This window comes from Meriones unguiculatus, chromosome 18 (genome assembly GCF_030254825.1).
Source record: "Meriones unguiculatus strain TT.TT164.6M chromosome 18, Bangor_MerUng_6.1, whole genome shotgun sequence".
Classification (NCBI taxonomy): domain Eukaryota; kingdom Metazoa; phylum Chordata; class Mammalia; order Rodentia; family Muridae; genus Meriones; species Meriones unguiculatus.
Window position 1 is genome coordinate 23,754,790 of NC_083365.1, and position 22,687 is coordinate 23,777,476.

The 22,687-nt window shown below is 41.6% G+C and overlaps 1 long non-coding RNA gene across 3 annotated transcripts in view; it reads left to right on the forward strand.

Moving 5' to 3' along the window:
• Positions 1–20,808, forward strand: part of LOC110561503 (uncharacterized) — a 39,561-nt gene extending 18,753 nt beyond the window's left edge. Inside the window, exons 3-5 of one of the 3 annotated variants that reach the window (XR_009587355.1) lie at positions 1,555–1,813; positions 18,696–19,046; positions 20,184–20,808. This is a non-coding gene — a long non-coding RNA (uncharacterized LOC110561503). Of the gene's footprint in view, positions 1–1,554; positions 1,814–18,695; positions 19,047–19,083 lie in introns of all 3 variants that reach the window. The other 2 variants (XR_009587356.1, XR_009587357.1) reach the window with 2 other exon arrangements.
• Positions 20,809–22,687: the final 1,879 nt, after the last annotated feature.

Here is a 22,687-nt window from a genome sequence, read left to right on the forward strand (position 1 = left end):
TTTATTTCTACTAATTTAACTACGTACCTACTATGAAATCACGAATTTTAATTTCACTCAGGTTCTAACCCATTAGCGTGAATCCATACTTAAGTGCTCAAACTATACTAAATTTGGCTAGTGGTGTCTCCTTAAAGCTGTCTCCTTTGCTCTCTGCCTATGACTTTGAATGACATTTCTCCATGTTAGAACCTTACATTGCACAGCAACATAGGTCCCCTCTGTTGAATTCCAAAGTGGAGAAAAATGAGAGTGAAGGCTGCCACACTCTGCAATGGTCTGTAAACAGGGATGTCACCCAAAGAATTTTGTCACCAACAGTAAAACCTGTATTACTATCACCATAAAAGTGTAAGAATGATAATATGTAATCTAATTTAGAATGAACTTTAATGAGCCTGCTAACATTGTTTGTTTAATGCAATGACCATTTGATACCCTACAACAACCCAGGTATATAACCAGGGCTGTAGCATTAGCCATATTCTATAAGTTAGTAAACTAAGGCTTACAGTTTGAAGATTAGTTTTATTTTCTTCAAGACTCTATGTTTACTGTTTTCCACAGAAAAGTATTATTTTTAATTAGTAGGTCCATACCTTCTGCTTAAATATGGGAGAAGCATTCATTCAGAGAGAGAGAGAGAGAGAGAGAGAGAGAGGGAAAGAGAGAGCTCAGTATCATCTGTCCTTTAGTGTCTGGAAGGCCCAAGAGGCCCTTCTAAGAAGAGAGGCACTTTACTTTCTCTTGGCTTTTCTTTGATGATAACATTGCCCTTAACTCTGTAGCGTCAGAAAATACCTGAAGTCCTTATAGCAAACACACATTAGTTTTTTTTCAAAGTTTTCTTGTATTATCATTAATAATAATACTTATTCCCTTAAAATATGTAAATGTTTGCGCTCTCAGGGAAAATTAACTTAAATGAACAGGGTCACAACTAGAAATATTGCCCTGCGTGAGGGTCTCAGTAGGACTGAAGATTTGTTTCCTATCACCTGAGGTAATCTTTGAATTCTTATCCAAACCTGGAAACAAAGGGGCAAACGTCCCTTGCAATACCCTGGGCTAGTTTGCTACATAAGTAAGATTTAGGCTAAATATTTAGAGATCAGAGAAGGGTTAACTCCTAGATATTTTGAAATTGTGGTGTCCTAGAGAAGTATAAAATAAAAGTGACAATGTTCCTCTGTGGAAAAGCTTTTGTCCTTTGCCATAACTACCCCAATGCCGGGTGGTTCAGAGCAATGTGATATATATGCCCTAGATGTGCAGCCGTTCTGAAGTCATGTTGAAAGAAGGCCTGTGACCTTTGGACTGTAAGACATAGTGCATTCTTCAAGGAGCTTCTAGTCTAATCTTGTCCTTGTCTGCAGCCTCTTACTGATTAGGCTTGACCTGGATCATTCAGTCTTTGAATATTTTGAGGTATACAATAAGTACATTTGAGGCATATAATAAGCATGGGTATATAATAGGTGTACAATAAGCATGGGAAGTTTTCTGCTATCATATTATATATGCTTTAACAAAACTTTTTTTTTTTTTTGCCAGACACAGAGGTATATGCCTGTAATCCCAGCACTTGGGAACTTGGGAAGGCAGAAGCAGGTAGATCTCTGTGAGATCAAGGCCAGCCTGGTCAACAAAGTGAGTCCAGGACAGCCAAGGCTACACAGACAAACCCTCTCTCATACAAAACCAACCAAACGACTGACGGACTGATCAACTGAACAAAATACTTTGCAATTCAAAGGTGGCTTTTGAATAGACAATTTGAGTAATATTTACAGGGTTCTTTGTTTACTTCAAGGTAATTAGAATGTTATGGGCTTTACGGAGAAAAAAATATGCTTTAACAATTACTCATTTGATGTTTTTAAGTAAGATGTTTGGAATCTCTTCCCAGGAGTGAGTAGTTTCTTTTGTGGTGAATGTTTGTGTGTAGACAGCATAGCAGTCAGAGTAATCCAGAGGCTGCAGTTGAAGTGTAACTGGGGAACAGCGCACAAGGCCACTTCGGGAACCGTGGCTCAGCAGATGCTATGTCAAAACCCTGACTGAAGGGCTTGGGATCTAAGGTAGGATATTAAATGACTGGATCAGTGTGTGTGTATGTGTGTGTGAGAGAGAGACAGGCAGACAGAGAGATATAAACAGAGACACAGAGAGACTAAAAGAGAAAGAGATGAGACAGACAAACAGAAAGACACACAGACACACGCACACACGCAGGAACAGAGAATTAGGAACTAGGAGATAGTGAGGCCACAAAACCAAGAGAAAGAGACAAACCTATCACTCCTGCATTCAGTTAAGAAGCAGGAAATGGCAGCACAACTACGAGACAAAATAAAGGTCATTGATGCTGTGTCAGAAGGACTACAGACTATAATAACTTCACAGAGGCACGGCTCAGGTACTGTGTCAGGGGAATGGGACATAGAAAGAAGCCACATTGGCTGTCGCTGTGCACCATGGTAGCGCAGAGTTGAAGAACACTCACTTCCTAGTTAGATGGTGAAGTCTAACGTACAGAGTCCAGAAAACTTAGTCTGTGGGTTTCACTCAATGTGACCTTGATAGTCATCCTTTTGTCTGGAGAGCCTCTAAATAATCTAAAGATGAACATCTGTTTAAATGGTCTGTCAATTCCAAAGATGGAAGGAAAGAGACCACCAACCCAAATTAGCATGGCTAAATTAATTAAAGCAATGTTGTTGTTGTTTTTAATTCATGTACATCGTCTGCCTCTCCCTAAGGCAGGATTAGAGAGATCAGCATTGGATGTGAGGAAGACAAGGTTTTTATAGCTCAGAGGTAGGGGTTTCCAAATTGGAGATTTGGTGGCCAAATAGGCAGGGTTGCAGGAGAGAACGTAAGCATGGCAAGTTAGTCCTAACAAAGACATGATTGCAAGGTGGTCATAACAATAGGTAGTCATAACAAGGGAGCCATAGCAACCCCTTTGAAACAAAGGTAGGATTGCAAGATGGTTATTAACTTTTTGAAACAAAGAATGATTGCCATTTCTGGAATAGTTTAGGCTATGGGAGAGGTATAGCCCAATCCTTGAGAAACAGAATTTTAATCATTAACAGGAATGAACCTGGTTTGCCTTTATTATAAGATGGCTTTTTAAAGTCTAAGATAGAGGTAGGCTGGTTCTTAAGTTCATATTTTTTTAATTAAATTTTTATTTTTTATGTTAATTAGAGTTTATTCACTTTGTATCCCAGCTATAGCTCCCTACCTTCTCCCCTCCCAATCCTACCCTTCCTCCTTCATCTCCGCCTATGCCCTCTCGCCAAGTCCACGGATAGAGGAGATCTTCCTCTCCTTCCATCTAACCCTAGCTTATCCAGTCTCATCAGGACTAGCTACATTGTCTTCCTCTGTGGCCTGGCAAGGCTGCTCCCCCATCAGGAGGAGGCAGTCAAAGAGCTAGCCACTGAGTTCATGTCAGAGACAGTCCTTGTTCCCCTTACAAGGGAACCAGCTTGTATACTGAGCTGCCATGGGCTACATCTGAGCAGGGGTTCTAGGTTATATCCATGAATGGTCCTTGGTTGGAGTATCAATCTCAGAAAAGACCCCTGGGCCCCAGATATTTTGGTTCTGTTGCTCTCCTTGTGGAGCTCCTGTCCTCTCCAGGTCTTAATATCTCTCGCTTCTTTTCTAAGATTTCCTGCACTCTGCCCAAAGTTTGTTTATGAGTCTCAGTATCTGCTTTGATACAATGCTGGGTAGAGTTTTTCAGAGGCCCTCTGTGGATAGGCTCTCATTCATCCTGTCTCAAATAGAAAATAAAGCCATGTTAGTTGAGGAATAAATAGTTCAGTGCACTGAGCACTGTGTCCATCACTGGCTCAATTAGCACAACAATTAGGATATTTTCTTAGGAGAAGGCTTTCACGTTTCCTAGGCTGCTTTCACTTACAGTATCCTGTTACATTCTTAAGACAGGTTTGTGTCAGGGAGATGATATTGTTTTTCAGAAAAAAAAAAAAAGCACAGGGATGTCGAATTACTTACCCAGAGCCACAGAGCTAGAAATGGCTAAGCCAGGCTCCAGTCCAAGCTCAATATTCTACCAGTACAGTGTGCGCCCAGATGCCGCCACCTGAAATGCCATTCATGGCTCTGCATTCTGTTTCATTTCCTATTACAACTGTGCCAACAGCAGAATGCCAGACTCCAGGATAACAACAAAATACCATACCCACAGCTTGTCTGTAATTACTGGAGTTACATGATAAATTGCTTTTATTTTGCTACACCTCTTACAGAGGATCTAGACAAACACATTTTGGAAGAATATTCTTAGCTTCTTTTAAAGCTGATGGTAAATGCTAGTTTTTGGTTATAAATGTGTTAAGAATCACTAACTGTTCCAATCTTTAAGTGTAGCAGGCTTTCAAAGGCTTATTCTAAAATCTATTTAAGGTAGTTTCTTGCAAATCTGTAAGAGTTTGTTTCACTTTTTGTTGTTGTTAACTTTTATTAAATCAGAAACAGAATGACCAGGTATTTTGTCCTGTCTCTGACTTGCTGGTATAATTGGAAAACACATGGTTCAGAAAATAACAGATTAACCCGACATGTGACCCCACTTAAAGTTAGGGAGAGAATCATTCTATTTTAAGCATTCTTTTCTCCCCTAAAACATTAAAGTAGATTTATCTTTAACCAAGAAATAAACATTGTATTGCTGAGGAACCATGTGATATTTTGATACGTGTGTACATAGAAATATATTTGAGGGTCAAAGGGAGTTTAAGAGAGAGTCAATTCACATTGATCTTCTAAAAATATTTTTTTAACATTTCACCTGTTTAAAGACCCTGTGGATGAAGTTTTGATGGAGTCATTACTAATCCTGAACCCCAATTTTCTTAAATCATTTTGTTTTCTTTTACGTATTTCCCAGGAGATGGGATTTCAGAAGGGCTCATTTTCTCTGGAGGGCAGTGTGACTGTTAAGGGCATCTTAGGCACCCCCAAAACCATTATATTCATGTATGAAATTCTCAAGCATCTAGAACCTCTCACAGTGTTTGACATATGAAGAGCTGTGTGATGATGGTCTAAAGGTGGATGGAATAGATACTTTGTTTTGATCTCAGTCAGCAGGATGGTTATTCAGGCTGTGCACGCTGCCTCCGTGGGCTATAGGGAAATTGTTTTGAATAGTAGGGGGCATCCGCCTCAAAACTTTGGCTCTATCACCCCTGGACGTTACTTCCTAGATAGGAATGATGCGGAGGGCCTTGAGAAGACACTGAAGACGAAGACAGTAGGCCTGTTAATGCCCATTTTGTACCCAAACAGTAGATCAGAGAGAGCAACAAAAGTGAACAAAAGTGAACAAAACAATGTTGAACCTTTTGATCAACACTGGCACATCTGAGTTGAAGGCGTTCCTTGACGTCTATGAGGGATGGGATCTTTTTACAGACTAAGGCTCCCGTCCACTTGACCTTGGACTTCCTATACTACACAAGTATGGGAGTGGTCTGTTGCTTATAGAGTTCACTACCTCAGATATTTTGTTAGATCAGTATGATGGAGTGAAAGGGGAAGGAAACGTGCTGCATTTCTCTCTAGAAGACGATGATGGACTCCCTCAGAGGAAGTGTCTACCTTAGCGTTGGAGAGTAGAGCAAGCGAACAAGAGTGGAGGGATGGCAAGGAATTATTGGAGGCTGTGCTTGAGAGGCTTGGAGACACTCCTTTGGAGACATCCATTAGGTACCTTTGATGGACTGTCACATTAACTTCTCTGAGAAGGTAAAATAAGACCCCAAGAGGAGCACGAGTGGAGGACCATCTTAGGGAGGAGTTACATGCTTCTCCCAGTGTCTGGGGTCTGGGCTTGTTCTTGCTCCTTGACTCTTTGGTCCCATGGGTCTGAGCTCAGTCTTCTTTCCCCACCCCACCTTCTGATGTGATGCAGTTTTTTCAGATGTCAGCCCAGGCATATCCACACGCAGATGAACCGCAGCTGGCACACTCCAGCCTTTTCTTCCTAGTAGACAGACCCTATTCCAGAGTCACATAGGTAAGAGTAGGATTATCCTGTTTCCACTTAGGTCAGAATCTTCTCCCCATCGGTGGACTACACCATGTCAGTTCTGGGCATGTGTACTTCAGCACGTCTAGAGATTTCTCTTTACATCTAACCAGATCCAGATGCTGGGACTCAGAGTCATGCCTGTGTTGCCTTGCTGCACTCTGCCTCTTCCTCCACGGATGCTGGCATCTACAACTCTGACATGCTATCCTTACCCTGTGTCTCTTTCCTCGCTGACCTTTGGCTACAGCACTGGCATCCTTTCAAGGTTGGGATCAAGGGGGGCAATTAATGAACCTCTGGCCGTAGGTCAGGTCATAGCTGGGGTAGCACAAACAGGCCAGGCATGTTTTGGTTCTCTCTCTCTTTTGATTGTCCTCTGAGCAGGTTAGAACAGCACAGCTTTTTAACGATGTTCTCCCCCGCACTGACACTAGTTCAGGCTTTTGTAATTTTGTGTCCATTTATATTTTTTTCTTCTATCATCATCTGAGAGTTCCGAAATATCTGTCAGAAGTGAGGTGACAATCCATTTCGGAAAAACAGCTGCCTTAAAATAAAAAGTCATCTTTACAGACTGGAAAAAGAGTAAATTGAAATGGAAATAAGAATAATTATATTTAGATTTTCTGAGGAAAAAGGTTGTTAATTATTGTCATTATTATTAGTTTGGGGTGTTTTTTTTTAACATTCCAGACATCTACAGTCACCTAGAAAATGTAATAGAAAAGCTCATTTGCCAAATTCATTCACAAGCAATTATTTTAAAAATGCATTTACAAAATCATTGGTGATCGTGTATATTGTTTTAGGTAGAATCTACTAAAACCCTTATTAATTAACAAACATTTTAATATTCATTAATTCGGCCAAGTTAAAATGAAAGTAATGCACCTAGGCAGTGTAAAGATAAAGAAGTTTCTGAAATAACAAGGTCTTCATCTAGAAACAAGGTAGTTGAAAACTTTGATATTGTAAAATTGCTCCCTGTTTATAGCCCAGGAGTTCCTGCCAATGGTCTGTGCGTGAGCCTTTGCGTAATTGGCAAGTTTACAGCTCAGTGCTAAAGCACACACCTAAAGCTGACGGAAGAATAAATGTTGCTATTGTCAGGGAACACAACACTCAAACTTCCGCTTTCAGAATACGGGATGGTTGCTCCAAGACTAGTCTTGGCTCCTGGGATAGCACGTGCACTAAGCTTTGTGACCGGTGTGTGCCTGCAAGCCTAAAACTCCATCTACTAATATCGCCGTATGTGATATTTTCCAATGAACTAAACTCATTTACCTGTTATACATTGTCTGCATTGTCTGAGGCCTTCTAGTCTGTTATTTTTGTCCAGGCAGGTCTAGAATTTTATACTCATAAATTTATCAATTTATTTAAGATCACTAGACCAGGAACTCAGACATTTTTTTATTCTTCTTGCTCTGTGAAATTCCCTTTTTTTTTTTTTTTTACAATTCCCTTTTGTTTATAGAACCAGGACTGCCATAGATATACTATTCAAACACACACACACACACACACACACACACACACACACACACACACACACACTCACCTTTGCACTTTCTATGTAGCTGACCTAGCATGGTCTCAAACTTTGCAACAATCTTCTTGTCTCTACCTCTTGAGTGCTGCTATCAAAGGCCTGTGCATCCATCATGATTCTATCTCAGGACAGTAAACAATTTGAAAGAATAAGTAGATAGTTGTGTATATGTTTGTTCATATATATATATGCACACAACCAACACCTCTAGAATAATATAATAAGTCCTTTAAGTAAAAGGCATTTTGCAGAGAAAATACTCTATCTTTTTTCCAAATCTGAACTATACGCATTTGCTAAAATCTTATTTTCTTTCAATTTCCTTATATAGTTTAGAAAGTAATGGAGACTTAGGAACACTGTATGGCCTCTTTGATTATTTTACAGGTAATTATTTTCCTATTTCTTCACTCGTATTTAGAATGAACTTTGAGGGCATCATAATGCATTGGTAAAAAAACCCAGCACCATTCCACTTAGCATCATACAAAAATCATATTGAATCATTAAAACTGATATCCTGCCATTTACCACAAAAATGTGATTCATTATTTGCTGTAGTTTTGTTGACTACCAGAACACTGATCTTTGTGATGCTTACTCGTGAGCTTTTTGTTTTTCTTCTTTCCTTCTTTCTTTTTTCTTTCTTTCCTTCCTTCCTTCCTTCCTTCCTTCCTTCCTTCCTTCCTTCCTTCCTTCCTTTCTTTCTTTCCTTCCTTCTTCCTTCCTTCCTTCCTTCCTTCCTTCCTTCCTTTCTTTCTTTCTTTCTTTCTTTCTTTCTTTCTTTCTTCCTTCCTTTCCTTCCCTCCCTCCCTCTTTCTCTCTTTCTTTCTCTTTCTTTCTTTCTTCCTTCCTTCCTTCCTTCCTTTCTTTCTTTCTTTCTTTCTTTCTTTCTTTCTTTCTTTCTTTCTTCCTTTCCTTCCCTCCCTCCCTCTTTCTCTCTTTCTTTCTTCCTTCCTTCCTTCCTTCCTTCCTTTCTTTCTTTCTTTCTTTCTTTCTTTCTTTCTTTCTTTCTTCTTCTTTTTTAATATTTTAGAGTTGTAACACTTTAAGCCTCTCTGTGACCACAGTATGTGGCTTAAAAATAGGAAACAGCATGGAATCTTTAAACACTATCAAGTGTTTAAAGATGATTTTTGGTTTTTTCTAAAGTACTTTCATCTCTGGAATTATAAAAACATACATAGTGATACTAGAATGTAAAAAATAAAGATGTACTTTTAGGGGGGATTGAAGTTTTATTTTATTTTCTTATTTTATTTTTCTCTATCTATCTATCTATCTATCTATCTCTATCTATCTCTATCTCTATCTATCTCTATCTCTATCTATCTCTATATCTCTATATCTATCTATCTATCTATCTATCTATCTATCTATCTATCTATCTATCTGTACAATTTTGTCACTTTGTATCTCGGCTGTAGCCCCCTCACTCATCTCCTCCCAGCTGCACCCTCCCTCCCTCCTTCTTCTCTCCCTATGCCTCTCCCTTGGTCTGATGAGACCTGATAGGCTAGGGTCAGATAGTAAGGGAAGAATGCGCTTCTTGATGGGTCAGAAGGATAATGGAAATTGAAAACAAGGGCTGCTTAAACATCTTCTGGCAGTGAAGACCTTCCACTCAGTTGCACATTGAATGGCTCAAGCATTAGGAATTTGTCATTTTAAGAAGAAAGAAGTAGGGTGGCTGAATGTGAGCCTTTGTTAGGCTCCAGGATCTGGTGAATTGCTACCACCATCCTAAGATCCACATGGCTCATTCATTGTTTATCTGAGCTCAGGGAATTCCTACTATTGGAACAAACAAACAAACAAAACAAAAACAAACAAACAAACAAACAAAAAAGAGGCAATGAAAGCCCTGATATTCAGGGAAAGATTTAACCAAAGTCCCTGGGGAAAAAGGGGATAGCTGGACAATACATAGTGATTGCAAGAAAAAAATGTCAGTTGTAGACACATGTCTCTTCTCGCTGTGACCCTTGATAATAGACCTAACCAGGTGTCATCATGAGAAAAACAAAACAAAACCAAAACCAAACCTGAGAGTTGCTTGTGTCACCAGCACCCACCTTTGTAGCATCCTCCATTCCTTCATGGGTGACACAGAAAAGATTTCCTTCTGTGATTTCCATGGCTGGGTACATTCTGGCCCCTTCCCAGCTATATTGAATAGTATGCTTAGAGAAGGAGTTGGAAGGATCAGCTAATAAATATTTCAGGCTTGCAGTCCATATGGACTCTGCTGTAACCGCTCAGTCCTAAATGCCACAGGAATCACGCTCTGAGGGGACAATTCTGCCTGTGTCTGCAGTCCATTTACTCACACCACTGGAGAGGGAGCTGGATTTTTCTTACTCTTAGGCATGGGTAATTTTCCATTTATTCATTATTAAACTGTTCATTAATTTAGTAAGTGTTTATTGGGCAGATATTAGGTGCCAGATATAAAAATACAATGGAGAATTGATCACAGACTTCTCAGAGCAGAACAGGCAAAACCTATTCCTGTTTGAGTACAGTAAACCAAAAATTTAAAAAACATAGTAAAACAAAAATTTTGCAGGTTGACCTCTCTCACTGTCAAATATTTAAAAACATTAACCAGAATATTAGCAAAATGAATCTAATGACATTTGAAATGATTTTATAGTATGAAAACTTGAATTTAAGAATTCATGGTTAGGCCATGCAGATAAGGTATTTTATTTCACCCAGCAAAGGAGCTTGCTGTGGAAGTCTGATGATCTGAGCTCAATCCCTAGAACCTAGGTAGAGCGGAGAGCTAACTTCACCAATCTGTCCTTTGATTCCCCGCAAAGGTGTTGTGGCACACGTGCTAAATAACAAAACCAACAAAACAAAATTTAAAAACAAAGTTGAGTCCATGTTTTATAACACACAATTTACCTATAGGCCTTATAAAAGAGAAAGAGAAAAACTATATGATCTTGTTAATGAGCACGGGTCATATTTGGTACAATTCAACATTGGTCCATGAATGAAGTTAAAGCGTACGCTTTGCCCCCTCCCCACAATTGCATGAGAAGACCTTGACAACGAGAACACCAGTTGACATGCCAACTCGTGTGGGGGAAATTTCAGAGGGCCTTACCTGTAGACGAAGCTCTTTAGGCAACTAAGGATTGCAGAGTGAGTAAGAGTCAGTCTTTTTATTCAATCCCAAGTGTTAATCTCTAAACCCATGTACGTAGGAGTAACACTGAATGGACTCAGCAGGTTGTATAGACACATTTATGTATAAACAATAATAATTAAAGGGAAAAAAAAGATTGGGATTGGGGTGAGAAAGTCATCAAAATGGTGTGAATTCAATACTCACACATGAAATTATCAAAAAGTTTAATGTGTGGAAAATATCAGTGACAAAATATTGAAAGGTATTTTATTGGCACCAGGGAATGAGCAGTGGTAACAATTATCACTGCTTTGATTCAGTTTTTCACTGTAAGTCACTAGTGCCATAAGGCAAGAAAAATCAATGTAAAATTTTCAGTAGATCAAGTACTGAAAATTTTCAGTAGATTAAGTGTATCTACAGGTACACTATTAAAAAAAATAATGGGATTTAACAGGCTCATTTGCCATTTGCCACACAGTGAATACATAGAAACTAGTTGTATTTCTGCATCTATTCAATAACAACTTGAATTTAAATGTGAAATAGTTTAAAGATTTTCCAAAGAATAACTACTAAGGAGCAAATGTAACAAAAGGAGCATAAAACTTTTAACTAGAACGCTAAAAGAAAGGTAAAAGTAAGTAAAAGGAGGGAAATTGTGAATTTCAAGATTGAGTCACATCATTTCTCAAGCACTTCCTTGAAGTAGAGCAAAGGATTAACTATTTAAAAATTTATATACGGGGGTGGGAAAAGCTGCCATGGGTTTATCTGGTAATGTTGTGTTTCCTGAGATTTCTCCACTTCTTCCTCTTTTCCTGATTTCCTGTCTCAGATTTAGTGACGTCACTGTCCAGATGGCAGCGCTCCCGAGCTGACCCTGGATCGAAGTATGTTTGGTTTGTCTTGGTACCCTGGTCTGTTCCGTGCTGGAGTCTCTGTCTCATCAGGCCTCATCTACTCATCCCCTCTCCTCCGCTCCCCTCTCCTCTCCTCCCACCTCCTTTTCTCTTTCCTCCTTCCGGGCCTTTCCTCCTTTCTCTCCTTCTCCTGCCCCCCCCCCCCGTTTTTCTGCAAATATCCTCCTCCAGTGAAACTGGTCAACTAGTTAGCTTGTAAGTTGCCAATATATCAGTCAGCATTGATTAAATATGTTTATGGAAAACAGCCTCCACCCAGCAAGGTGCCAAAGTGTGCTGTGTGCACGTGGAAGGAAAGAATAAATGTGAAGGTTAGCTCTACTGATCATCCAGCAATGTGTCCCGAGTGTCTAGAGTCACATCCAGCTTTGGGGTGTTCAAGGAACCGAAGAGGTGTGGTTAAATATACAAACGAGTGAATAGATACTAGAGCAGTTGGGCCATTGAGACCCTGGAACTAGCAGAAAATTGTCTCCAAGTACGAGATGGGTACGTTCACCCCGGCAGTGAAGCTCTCGGCACCCCACCTCAAGAGAGCCAAAGCAGCTCCTTCTAGCGAGGTAGATGGGAAGCCAGAGGACATTTATCCCACACGGTTCCCTGTAGGCACACAGCAGACAACATCTGGAAATGATGCCCTGTCTATGTGGCTGGACGGGGCTTGGTCCACGGAGACTTGCTAGGTTGGGTTTCAGACATTTGCGCCGATTTTGGAGTTGGACATTTGTTCTTTGGATTTAAAAGCGATAATGAAGTTATAATCCAGGAGCAAGCTTCGCGTTTGAGAAAAAAAGATCTATGTATAGGATCTGTAACTGTGCTGGAGAGAGTTGGAACCTGGCTCATGACCAAGCCAGCTTGGAGTCCGCACATGAGTAAGTGGCCAGGGCACCCCGTGCTGGATCCCACCTTACAGTGGAGGAGGTTGAAGCCCTTGGGGGCTCTTCTCTGTGGCTGTCTCAGAAAGGGGGTAGGTGAGAGTTCTTTCTCTTCGTACTGCTCCCACTTTAGACATTGCTATGCAAAAGTGATTATTTGAAATGAAAGCCCCTTAATGAATATTTAACCTGCTCTGTTGGCTACAGAGTATGTTAACATTCCTTCAAGTCTCTAACCCCCTCCTTATTTTGAGAATGTTCATATTTTAATATCAAAACAACTCCAAAAGTAGGATGAGTTTGCCCAGAGAGCCTGGCTCTGGGAAACTAAACTTTTCCGCAGTAGAGTCCTGTGCTTTAGAGTCAGTTTTAATCCATAGGGTCTCAAGTCTTCTCAGGGACCTCAAACCAGTCCCCACTTTCATAGGTTTGGCATTACCAATATTTTCCCTTAATAAATTGTTTTTTATTTAAGATTTTTTATACATTACATTTTGATCATATTCTTTCTGTTCTCCCAACTCTTCCCAGATCTTACATTCTAGGGCAGGCTTTATCCCCAGGAGTCGTTGGCCAATGCAAAACAGACTCCATGTTTTTTTTGTGCTTGTGAGGGTGCCTGTGTGTGTGTGTGCCTGTGTGTTCGTGTGTGTGCGTGAGCGTTGCCACGTTTTGTTATTACTCTGCTTTCCCTTTGTGGGTTACTCTGCTTTTCATTGGACCCTGAGAATTCTTCTTGACCCCTGGCAGCCTCAATCATTTTTTTCTATTGTAAAATGGAGATAGTATTTTGGCCTTTTAAACGGTTGTACTTTAGGATTACATATATTTAAAGAATTGAACACAGTACCTGGCACACTCATCAAAATTACCTAACGGCTTTGCCCATTCCAAAGCTATTTTCTTTCGTGAAGACAGATATGTGTACAACATGTTATTGCCTAGCTCCAAAGCTCACGCTGCACTGTGTTTTACGAAGCTGCAAAAATGCCAGTGTAAGCGTGTGACAGCCACCGTCATTCTGAATGACCAAGATGGCATCGTTTTTTTTCCTTAAATTTATTTTATTTATTAGAGATTATTCACTTTATAGCACAGATGTAGCCCCCTCCCTCATCCCCTCCCGATCCTCCCCTCTCTCCCTCTTCTCCTCCCGTGCCCCTCCCCAAGTCCACTAATAGGGGAGGTCCTCCTCCCCTTCCATCTGACCCTAGCCTATCAGGTCTCATCAGGACTGGCTGCATTGTCTTCCTCTGTGGACTGGCAAGACTGCTTTCCCTGCTGGGGAAGGTAATTAAAGAGCCAGCCACTGAGTTCATGTCAGAGACAGCCCCTCTTCCCCTTACTAGGGAACCCACTTGGACACTGAGCAGCCATGGGCTACATCTGTGTAGGGGTTCTAGGTTATCTCCATACATGGTCCTTGGTTGGAGTATCAGTGTCAGAAAAGACCGCTGTGCCCAGGTTTTTTGGTTCTGTTGTTCTTGTGGAACTCCTGTCCCCTCCAGGTCTTTCACCTCCCCCTTCTTTCATAAGATTCCCTGCACTCTGCCCAAAGTTTGGCTATGAGTCTCAGCATCTGTTTTGCTACCCTATTGGATAGAGTCTTTCAGAGGTCCTCTGTGGTAGGCTCCTGTCCTGTTTTCTGTTTTCTCCCTCTTCCAATATCTACCCTGTTTGCCTTTCTGTATGAGGATTGATCATCTTCCCCAGGGTCCTCCTTCTTGATTAGCTTCTTTAGGTGTCCAGATTTTAGTATGTATATCCTATATTGTATGTCTAATATCCACTTATAAGTGAGTATATACCATGTGTGTCTTTCAAAGACAGCATTTTATCTAAATGTCAGCACAGACCATAGAGCAGTTCTATGGTTAAGTGGAAATCTTCCATCTAATCCTGGGTTGGCTATTCCATGGCAAGTGACTTCACTGACCATTAATGTCCTTATCTGTCAAATAGAGATAATAATAATGCCATCTCCCTAAGCTGTTGAGCATCAGAGAGGAAGTGAAGAGCAGTGAACAATTAGACCCTTGGCTTTTAGTGATGTGAAAAATCAGAGTTGAGTGGGAAAACTACTAACAACATATCTTTAACCTCTGTGGACTTTTTCATTTTGCCCAATCACTTGGTTTGATTTATATGGAAAACTTTTTGAGATTCCCTGAGAGAGAGAGAGAGAGAGGGAGAGAGCCCTTCCTCCCAAGGATTGACAGATTAGCATCCAAAGCAAAATGCACAGTGCATTACTATCCAGGAAGGACCTTGCTCTGCAGCCCAGATTGGCCTTGAGCTCATGATCCTCTTACTGCCATCACGCATCTCTCAAAGGCTGAGATTACAGGTGTGCGCCACACCTGGCTGGTGTGGGCTAGCCCTCGGTGGGTACTGACTGGTGGTATCTCTCCACTAGCCTCCTAGTGTGCAGGTGTAAGTGTTTTGCGGGCAACAGTCACCGGGGCTTTTGTAAAAGGCTCGTTTGGCCGACTGCTTTGAATTGGTTTTTCAGCTGAGTAATACTGCATTGTGTCAATGTACCACTTTAAAAAAATGCATTCTTCGGTTGAGGACCTGTAGGCTGTTTCCACTTTCTGGCTATGACGAATAAAGCCGCCGTAAACATAGTTGAGCAAGCGTCCTTGTGGTAGGCTAGAGCATGTTTTGGGTATAGCTTTTTGAATCTTAGTGATATATTTTTGTTCCTGGGATAGATAGTTCTTCAAGGGTCCAGATTAGCTGCCCTTACACAGCTTCCTCTTTCCTCTCAGATTGTTCTCCATTCTCTGCTTCCTAGCCCAGCTTCTCTTCTAGTTCTTGCCACCACCCAGTGCTTACACTTGGCTGACTTTGTATTCACAATGCTTATTCCCTCACTGATTTGTTACTTTGAGTTGTTCTTCAGATTTCAGTCCAACCCTTGCTTACACTGAGGAAGTGTACCCCTTCAGTCTAATATCTTGTGTTCACTGCAAGGAAGATATCTCAAATATCTTTGAGATATTTTTTAATAGCTACAGTTTTATGTTTGTTAGTTCTTGTTTGCACCAGGCTCTTACATTTGTGTGTTCATTCAATTGCTGCATATCTCCTGCATTACATTTTGGGATGAATAAGGTCAAAGACCTTCTCCCATCTGTCACCCGTGACAGTAGCAAACAAACCATCTACCTATTAAGACTGAGGGTCTTGTGCCCCAGCTGGCCTCCGAAAACTCTGGGTCTCCCACCAGTCAGACAGAAAAGGAGTTATACTTGGCACAGCAGAGCCTGCCATAATCCTGTGCCAGCACCCTGGCTGGTGCATATGCGTTGCTGTTCCTTACCTTATCTAAGAAATCAGACCAAGGTAGTTGTCTTCAACCCATTCCACCAAGACAAGACCAGTCTCCCAACAGCATCTGGGCCACCCAAAAGCTCTGAAGTGTGGCTTCTACCTTTGCTTTATCCAGTAGGACAGTGATGAACCTTTTGCGACCCTCTTCTTGTGTTCAGAATCTGCCCACAGTAGGCTTTGTTCTGACCTCAAACAGACCCTCAACTTTACATGATTGATTCTATAGATGGCTTTTTTTAGATTCCCTTGTAGATTTCCTGGGGCCTCCCCTGTCTCAGAGATGCTCCTCCACCCAGTTTTGTTCTCTCTCTTCAGGTCCTTCCCTCCCACCCCAGCCCTCCCCTAGTCCTCCATCTGAGCCCAGCCCCTGTTACCCTCTCCCACATTGTTCCCTCTCTCCATCTACTTCAGATGACTATTTCCTCTTCTGTGTGAGATTCAAGCATCCCCCCTTAGGCACTCCTTAGTTTCTTTGTGTTAGTGGGTTGTAGCATGGTTATTCTGTACGTTATGACTAATGTCCACTTCTAAGACATATCATGCATATCTCTCTGGGTCTGGGCTACCTCACTCAGGATGATTTGATCTTTACTAGTTCCATTTATTTGTTTGCAAATGGCTGATATCTTTGATTTTACTAGCTGAGTAGTATTCCATTGTGTAAATGTACCACAGTTTCTGTATCCATTCTTCTGTTGAAGAACATTTAGGTTGTTTCCAGCTTCTGGCTATTATGAATAAAGCTGCTATGAACATAGTTGAACAGCGTCCTTGTGGAATGGTGGAACATTTGTTGAGTATATGCCCAGGAGTGGTGTAGCTGGGTCTTGAGGTAAAACTGTACCTGGTTTTCTGAGAAACCACCAGCATTTTCACATGGTAGAAAGTTTACTCTGTGAAGTAGGTGCTCCTTGAAAAGATAAATACAGGTGTCTTTCTTGGATCCAAAACAGAGTAGAGGCCAGCTTAGACAGGAGCTAAGGCTTGGGCTGCAGGTGTCTTGAGCTTCAAGGTCCATGTAGACATTACCCACAGGGCTCTTTCTCTTGATTGCATGCACGGTCTCTTGTGATGGCTGTAGTTAGCACCCTAGAGGTGTGGTTTTTGGAGAAAAATGTGGAGGTGAGAAATTTAAAACTCTCTCAAAATTCAGTTCTACCTCCCCCAAACTTTGACATGTTTGCTGTCTGCTGGTGACCTAGGGGAAATGCTTTTGGCAAGAGTTCACATAGATATCTGCCCTCTTTAACTCTGCTTGTGCCAATCCCCTTTTATCCTTGTATATTTTTTCTGTATAAAACAGGTAAATGTTGAGGCAGCTTTAACATGATTTTTTTTTTCCTTGGGTCAACAAACAGCACACTCAGAACCCAGTTACCTTGTAAGAGTGGAAGAGATAGATGCCAACTCAAGTGTGATATTGGCCTCTATTGGAAAGCTGTGCTAATTATGAGGTGATGACAGAGGGCATGGAAGGAATTCGGGTTATACCTCAAAGGAATTTCCATTTCTCAATTTCAAGGGGGCAAAGGCCTTTGCTGGCCTATAATGGCATTTTGAAAGTTTAGAGTGATATGGATGCCATTCAGGCAGAGGACTGGCTGCCCTAACCTTTTAGAAAAAAATTGACAAGCTTGAAGAGAAGTAAGTGGGATACGAGGATATGAAAGAAGCTTCTAGAAGTCAAACAAAACATACGTTCAAAGGAACATGAAGTCAAACTTGCTTGCGAGATTGTCAGTGATGGTTCTTGTAGAACTCTCAGACATCTTCAGCTCCAAGCTAAACAATGAATGGAAAAAAACAGAATCAAACCCAAGTTCCACAAACAAATAATAACAAAGCCCTAAATCTTTGCTTCAGAGGAATAAAAAAAAAATTCAAATATAAGGAATAGGTAGCCACATGTGAACCAATAAGAACAATGTGAAAAAAAAAACCCTAAAATCTCCATATGAGGAGCAGGTCCGTCAAGTCCATTTAAATCATGATGGATGAGGAGAAGTCTCAGTTTGCTTCCCTCCCATACAGTCATTCCCAGAAGGATGAAAGCAGCTCAGTTTTGTCTCTTGCTCAACTTCTAAGCCACGAAGAGTGCGCCATTAGGTAGAGATTACAGTAGAATTACAGTATCAAGTTAAAGATGAAGAATTTGCCCCTAATATCTTCATTTCCCCCCCGCCTTCTTACATTTGCCAAGGCAAAGGGGCTGGAAAATTTCTCTAAGTACTGCTGTATTTCCAACTATGGTCAAGTAAGATGTAACAGATTTTGTTCTTCATCCTGTTGGTTTGATGACTTTATCAATTAAACTCTGCAAACCAAAGGGCTCAGTTTGACTAATGTTTCTGTGTGACCTAACATTTAGGGAGTTAGTTCTCTTCTTGTAATTGTGCTGGACCCTGTTTGGTTTAACACCCTAAAAAGCAACTCACTCATTTCCTCCTGGGGCCCCAGTTTGTGGCACTTTCATAGTGAAGCAAACCTTGCTAGAACGTGTCACAATCACTGTGTGTGTGTGTGTGTGTGTGTGTTCAGAAAAGTAGAAATGCCATGAAAATGTCTCTTCCTGCATAACTGTCTGTAAACAGGGTTGGATACTAATGATGAGTGGTAGGAGAAAACCCAGGTGGGTGGAGAGAGCTGGGCAGGGTGTGCAGAAAAGTGTTAGGGAATGTGTGCTCTGGGGAGTTCTGTGCATGGTGATGACATACAGTCTGTTCTTCATGCTGCGTCCTTTACCTTAGGTGATTCACTAAACCAAAGGCCTTGTTCTTTCTCGTAGGCTGGTGTCCCAACTCTAGCCTAGATAACATGGAGGAATATCAGAGATGAATGAGCCCTGAAAAGTTGTGACTCAAAAGGTTGCTTGGACGCCATTCCTTTCACTTTCCCTGTTCTCACCATCATGTCCTCTTCCTGCTTGGCATCTACTACCTGTTTGCTGGGCCAATGGGAGTTGATAAACGGCTGTTTCTTGAAGGTAAAGGAATGCATAACAGACTTTCCCTTTCCTCAGAAGTTCTTATCAAGACAAATCTCAGACAGAAATGTCAACCCAATCTTCCAGTCATTTTGGTGACTCATCACCTTCTCTCCCTCACACTCCTTGGTCTCCAGCATCAAATATGGCTTGGTAAGTCTTTCAAAAATTGACAATCATATCCTTACAGAGCCAGCAGGTACAGTTAATGTGGCTGTTGATGAATTCCTGACTTGCCCACCACGGCTTGCCACTGGAGAGAAGTTCAAAGTCCACCATCCTGTCTCCGGTAGGGCTGGTCCCAATGCATTCTCTAGCTACCTCTACAGCTGCAGAGAAAGGCTGTTGGGACTTGAAGAGCTGCAAATGCTGGCATGTTTAGAATTAGATTATCACTCTCTGGAAAGTTTTGCATTGCTCTTAAGTTCGTGAAAAGTCATGTTTTCACCACCTCAGGGGGCCCAAGGCAAACATGTGGAAGATTTCTGCCCGAGTCTGTTTGGAAGCTTTTGATGGATGAAAGACACATGTATTCTAGCCTCACTTCTGCTGGGTCTGTGTGGGGAGGTGTGGTTTTATTTTCAACACACACACACACACACACACACGTACACACAAAGTCATATACTCACACACATTCACTGACATGTAGACATACACACAACCTCAAATACACAAATGATGGAAATGAAAGCAAAATTTCCAGAGAGAGGTCAAGAGGTATTACTAAAATGTATTCCATTTAGAAATAACCAATGAACACGTATCACTGAAAAGTGGTGGGCTTGAATGAGTCAGTAAATAGAGGTAGCATCCCTTTGACTCTAGCTGCCTTTGGTTCACATTTGTGATAACATGGGGTAGATATGTTCATGCAAACAGCTTTCTTCATTCCTGCAGTAAAACCTGATCCAGGAAGAATGGAAAACTCTGGCCAGAGTTTTAATGACTAGGCTCTGGTTATAGATGGATTTGTAGCCAAATTATGCCAGAAGAATGAATGCTGTTTCAGCAAATGCCAAGCCAAACAAGCTCATGATGTGGGCTTTATCATGTCATTCTTGTATCAGAAAGACCTTCCTAGATGTTTTTTTAAACAGTCTGGACTTATTGGTTGGAAGTTACCACACAGGTGGCTCTTTGGTCATGTCATGTTACCTTTAGGAATTTTATTTACTTAGAATTTATTTACTTGTAACAAAACAAGACTGAAAATGGTCCCAGCACCTGGGGGCAATTACGTAGGGACACTCTGTGAAGAAAATGAATTCTTCCTTTTATCATCTTTAGGCTATAATGGAAATGGCCTGGAACAATGCCTGTGATGCCTGCCAGAGCAAAGGAAGCATGAGTCTTGTTCATTGTTAAAGAGCCTCCTTGTCTGGATGTCTGTTTTTATTAGGAACCATATATTTATCTTACATGAACTTATAACCCAATGATAAACGACCTGGCTGCTAAGCTGGTTTCTTAGCCCAAGCCTTTCCTCTAGGCCAGCTTCGGATAAGCCTGTATCTCCTGGCCACTGGATCCTGCAATCTCCCCTCTTGTGTGCTATGGTAAGGACCTTTTAACTCTAGTTTGAACACTTGTGACTAATTGATGAGAATGGCCAGAAACAGAGAGAAAAGGTGTCTGGTAGGCCTGGTTCTGACCCATGTCTCATCTTAATATGGCAGGCAAGACCATTGTTACTACCATCTCATTGACGGCTGTTGGAGCTACCACCAGGGCATTAGCCATGAGTCATACTGGGCAGACTGCTCAGACCCTGAACAATCATTTAGCCAATGTAGCTCATGCCTTAGTTGTACATAAAGGAATTAATGCTCAACTAAAAGGAAGCTTGATGGTGTTCAATCAGAGGATTGACCTCTTGCAGGAGCAAATTGATACCCTATGGCAAATCGCTCAACCTGGCTGTCAATGAAAGTATGCTGGACTTTGTGTCACTAGCATACAACATGAGAATTTTTCCTGTGCTGCAAATCTGTCTAAACAATTGTCGAGCTATATTTTAGGTAATTTGACTGGAGAATTCGATACTACGATGGAGCAGCTGAGAGTGGCCATTGTCACAGTAAATTCTACCAGAGTGGACGCAGGACTAGCCACAGGATTATCAACATGGATTGCTGCAGCCATGAATCATCTGAAGGAATGGGCAGGCATGGGAGTGTTAGCAGGCCTTCTGGTGTTGGTCTCCTTGGTTTGCCTGTGGTATATATGCAAGATTAGAGTCTCACAACAGTGTGATGCAGCCATGATCATTCAGGCCTTTACAGCCCTTGAAGCAGGACATTCTCCCCAAGCATGGTTGGATACCATAAAAAGCTAAAATGATATGCTCAGGATGCGAGGCTAAGCACTGCACTCAGGGTCAGCCGCTTTGGACCCAGAGAAGAGCATGTCTGATTGCATGCGGGTTGATGCCCCAGGTCCCGCCTCTGAGAAAAAGGTATCGGACGGGTCTGATGCTCTTTGGGTGGATGACACCTAAATGAACATCTGTACAAAGTCCCAATTTATTTCTAATATCAGAGATCAGACCTCTACTCTTGCCTGATGCGTCTAAAACAAAAAGGGGGAACTGTAGAGAGCTGCGGAATGCTATGCCTTAAAGATGGAGCTGGTTTCCGCCTTCCACCTTCCCGATGGTGAGTGCTCTCTGTCACGAACAACTCCACATTTGGCTAAGGCCGAGGATCTGGCTTGCTTCCATGTATGTGGACCTATCTGCATTGCCCCCGTGGCACGCCTGGGTTGGCTACCCAGAGGCTATTTAAGCTGTGGGCTGGCTTTCCCCGGGGTCCGAGGATTGTTCAATGTACCTGAATAAACTGCATTGAAAAAAAAAATATATGGCAGGCAAGGCTCTGTGGGTTCTGTTTGGTAGGCCCAGGAGCATTCTGTATCTTCTATAGCTGCAGGTGTGCTGTTTCATTCCCTGTATCAGGTTCCCAAATGTCCTAAGAACTCATCTGAATCCAAAAATATGAAAGCAAGAAAATATCTTTAAATTCATTTCATTCTCCTTTCTTTTTAGGTAGCCTCAGGCCAGACTGAGCCCCGCCTGTGGCCTGTGTGCATAGCTAGCTGGGGCTCAATTTCTGGATTCACAGAGATGTACAAAGATCATATGCCATTTTCTTTGCCTTGAACATTCTTCCAGTTCCTCTTTTCATAACTGGGTAGTTCCTTTCATCAGACTGCAGGGTACTTTTGAGAGCCTTTCCTTGATAGAAAGCAGGCTCTGAGTGAATTTGAAAATGACCATTAGTTTCCCCCTAAAAGAAAATAAACAGCTTTGATTCTCTTCGCCTTGTCAACCTATGGGTACATAGCCATCAGCCTAAGAGGGAATAGAAGATCATTCCAGAAGGATTTCCATTATTATCCAAGAACAATATTAGCAGGCTAAACTAACACCTTTGTGTTGCGTCAAGACACGCCTGGCTGTCCCAGTACTTTGCCAACACTTCCCACTCGGCCTTGCCTATTAGAGCTGATTATAGAATTATTGGCACACCATCTATCCCCTGGCACCTTCTCAGCAAGGATTAATCATCCCCAAGAGACTTGTTTATATGCTTGCTTGATTTTGATAGCTCAAAGGCCCTTAGCCTCCAGCCCCAGGAAGGCAAGGGTCCTTGCTTCTCAAGTAGCTCTCAGTAATGTTAACTTAGGGCCTTTGCAGTTCCATTCTACCCAGGACCACACTCACTACACTCCTACACCATAGAGAGTGTGGTCGAAGGAAGTGCTCGCTAAACCCCTTGAGAGCTTGCTCTCAG